This window comes from Salvia miltiorrhiza, chromosome 6 (assembly GCF_028751815.1).
Source record: "Salvia miltiorrhiza cultivar Shanhuang (shh) chromosome 6, IMPLAD_Smil_shh, whole genome shotgun sequence".
Taxonomy (NCBI): Eukaryota; Viridiplantae; Streptophyta; class Magnoliopsida; order Lamiales; family Lamiaceae; genus Salvia; species Salvia miltiorrhiza.
This window is the reverse complement of record NC_080392.1, coordinates 37,309,995-37,313,988: the sequence shown is the minus strand read 5'-3', so window position 1 is coordinate 37,313,988 and position 3,994 is coordinate 37,309,995.

The window sequence follows — 3,994 nt, the reverse complement described above, 5'->3', positions numbered from 1 at the left end:
ATATTTTAAGTGTGTAGTTAATAAAGTATAAACGTGATAAAGTAGGAAAGAGAATGTAATGAAAGTGATAAAGTATTAGAGATAAGATAATAAAAGTGATAAAGTAGGAGATATAAGATAATAATTATTACCTTACTTTAAAATGTGTCAAGATTCGTGGGACAGCCCAAAAATGAATACGTATCAAGATTCGTGGGACGGAGGAAGTACATGTTATGATGTTACTTATCAAAAAAAATATCTAATCAGTACTAATAGATTTATCCAAAAGATAATTAATAATATCGAATGAGTTTTCCCATCTTCTAATTAGGTAGATATTCTAGTTTATGCAAGTGTGAGATGCTCTGAATTTGTTGTTTGAGAGTCAACTTAATTACTAGTATAACTTTTGTATTTAGATAAAGTATTCATTTGACAATATTTTGTTTAAAAAAAATTAGTGCTCTAATAAACTAGATTTAATTCATTACTCCATTACTAAAGAAAGCAAAAGGTTTGACTTCATGAGCAAACAAGTAAATTTTTTTTATTTTATTTTTTTGAATACAAACAAGTAGAAAAATAATCACATGAACTCGACAAAGTGGTGGGCATAGAGAGCTTAGACAAATGTGTTTCTATGTATGGAAAGTGGTAGCCAGTTAAATAATTTCTTTTTGTGACGTAGATATGTAAACTAGTCGACAAATTGTGATTAAGACAAATGAATTATTTCTATATATAGAAAGTGGAAGCCAGTTAAAGATTTTCTTTGGTGCAATTAACGGCCACGAGCTCAGTGTACGGATACGTATACTTGAAATATATTTAATAAATGTAAATTGAGAAAAGTGTTGTTTTAGGAGAAGATTTATGTTGGTGCTAGTTGTTTGTAATTTTTTTTATTGGATTATTGGTGCTTCAGTGTCTTTTTAGGGTGATGGTTAATCTGAAGCTCATGAAACGTATTCATCTGACTTTTTGCTTTTCCTCTTCTTTAGATAGTTATTCTTTTTCTTCTTAATTTTTTTTGGGGGCTTTTTTTTTTTTTTTTGAGAATCTCTTCGGGTTTTCATTAAAAATATTTTAATGAGGCCTGACCCTTAATTTGCTATCTGTGTTCTCAAAGGTTTTTTCTAGGTCCCCTTTCGAATTTTTTTTTCATTTCTTTCTCTCTTAAATAAAACTGGATATTATTATTATACTCCCTCCGTACCAATCTTAACTATCCATTTGAGAGTGGCACGAGTAGGGATGTCAAAAAAGCTCGAAATCGACGGGTCGGTCCTAATAGACCGATAACAAAGAGGATTACTGCTGAAAATTTTTAACCCAAAAAAAATTTAGCCCGAATGGCCTGAACCGAAAATAGCCCGATAGGATTGGCCCGAAAAGCGAGTGGGTTGGCCCTATTAACCAAACACTTTTTTTTTTTACTTTCTTAATTATAAATTTTTAAACTTTAATAGTCTCTCCGTCCATGAAAGAACTTCCTAGGAGGGAGTGGCACGAGTTTTAAGAAAAAATATTGTTGAGTGTATTGAGAGTGGAAAAAAAATAGTTGGGTGTATTGTGAGTGGTGAAAAGGTGTTATAATTGTTGGGAACTTATTGAAATATCCTAATCCTTGTTTTGATGATACCAAAATCCATAGGCTTTAATTGTAATAGACTAGAACTGTTCGAACTCAAGTGTTAGAGTTCTTTTCTAGTTTAGTTTGCTGTTCTGAAGACTGAAGACTGAAGGACGAAGGACTGAGGACTGAAGACTGAAGATACCAACTGAAGTATCAGTTGAAGAATCAGTCTGAAACTGATTACTTAAATGTGTGCCACGTAGATTCAGCGGACTGATACTAAAGTCAAGTATCAGTTAAACATTCTTCCTCGGACTGAACCTCCAACGTTCAAAGGAAGCCACGTACTCCAAAAGTACAGCCGCATTAAATGCAGAGATCTCAGGATCATCCCTCTCTGCAGAGGTCATTCCTATTTGGTGGCTACTTTATCAGAGACGTCACATTTCCTGCTCTTCAACATAGCCGTTCTCACCAAACAAGGAACCTCGAAGATTGAAGCCTCAGCCCAAATTCGGAAAGCTCTCCAACGGAAGAAATCTTGAAGACGTTCTCCGCCAACGAATCTATTCAAGACCTCTCCTATAAATAGCGCTCGAGGATCACTTCAATCTTCACCGATTCAACAACATAAGATGAAACTCTGCCAAAATTGTTTCTCAGCCAAAAGCTTAAATCTCTCCAAAGCTTGAATCGAAGAAGAGAATACCAAAGCCAAAAATCAGTCACTGCTGATTACATACATTCTCTTAGACCTTAGGCAAACCTCTGTTTACCCAAAGCCTAGGTCAAAACTAACTCCAAAGAACTTGTTCTTTGAAGTTTAGTTGGCAAGATTTCAAACCTCCATTCAATAGATAGAATCGAGTGTTCGAGTTGAAAATGAGTTCAGGAAGGTACTCTGACTGCGTGAGATCCTAGTGCAGGTTCATGCTAGGAGTGGAAAATCCAACGCGAGTGAAGTGTTGGTACTGAAGATTGGATCTTCAGTTGATTCTGTTGTGTGCACCCGGCTAAGCACACAGATAGGTTTACAGTGCACCAGTAAAAGCACTTGCGGAGTAAAGTTGTTGGTCTGATCAACCGACCGTGGATGTAGGCAGTGTTTTCCGAACTACGTAAAAATCTTTGTGTTATTTACAACTTTTAGTTTTACATTCTTACTTGTGCTCTTTCAATTGATAAACTGAATACTGATTAAATGCAAAGAGAAACCTAAGACTAACAACGTGCTCAACAAAGGCTATTTCGAAATAAAGTTATTTTTGTTGCGTATGTTATCAATCTGATTGATCTATCCTCTGATAGTCAGCAAGACTTGTAACATCTCTGTTTTAGCAAACTCGACTGAAGCCTTAACGTGCATCAGTTAAGTTCCAGTGACTTAACTGATAACTCTTTACTGAAGAGTATTTCAGTATCAGTCGTCAACCCTGTTTGGTCAAAACTCCTTTCAGTTAACAGGTGTCTAAGTTTGCGTGTAAAGTTCCGTTTTGATCTCTATCTTGAGATCCCTCTGGTTTTTGAGTAAAAATAGCCTATAGGTGTATTCCCCCTCCCATACACCTATTCGAGACCCTTCGGACCTAACAATAATTAATATTGAGAGTGGTGAAAAGTGAAAAGTAAGAGTAATTATAAGTGGTGGTGTATAGTCCAAAAATAGATAGGAAGTTTTTTTGTGGACGTCCCAAAAAGGAAAGATAGGAAGTTCTTTCGTGGACGGATGGAGTACTTTACATTTTAATGTGATAATAACATTTTGATGCTTGTAGAATGTGTTTTTGATTTTTTCTAACGGCTAAATGACATAAAAGTCAAAGAAATATAGTCATTTATGTTAAATGTATATCGAATTCTTATCGGAAATGAAGTTAACATTATATATTATATAAACTTACGTTAAAATAATACTTATTTTTATATCTAAAACAAGGCGAAGTGTCTTGATTTAAAAAATACGACATATTTTTTATTATAAGAATATGATTATCTATAAAAAAATTAAACATATAGAAAAATCGTAAACTTGCAGGCCCGAACGGGTTAGCTCGAAACTGAGTGGGTTAGGGTTAGGGTCGAAAAATTTTAGCCGAAAAATAAAAAAATCGATTAGTCCGAATCGAAAATAACCCAAAACTGAATGGGCTGACCCGAAACCGAGTGGGCTGGCCCGATTGACATCCCTAGGCACGAGTTTTAATAAAGTAGTTGAGTGTGTTGCAAGTGGAATAAGGGTCCCACCTTTTATGTGAGTGTTAAAATAATTAAAGTGGAGCAAGGGTCCCACCTACTTTTACTAAAAATAGAAATGGATACTAAAATATGGGAAGACCAAAAAAGGAAAGTTGGATACTAAAAACTAGGACGAATGAGATATAAGCTTTGGCAAAATTTAAGTTTTGTTATAAACTAGAGAGAAACGATAGAATAGAG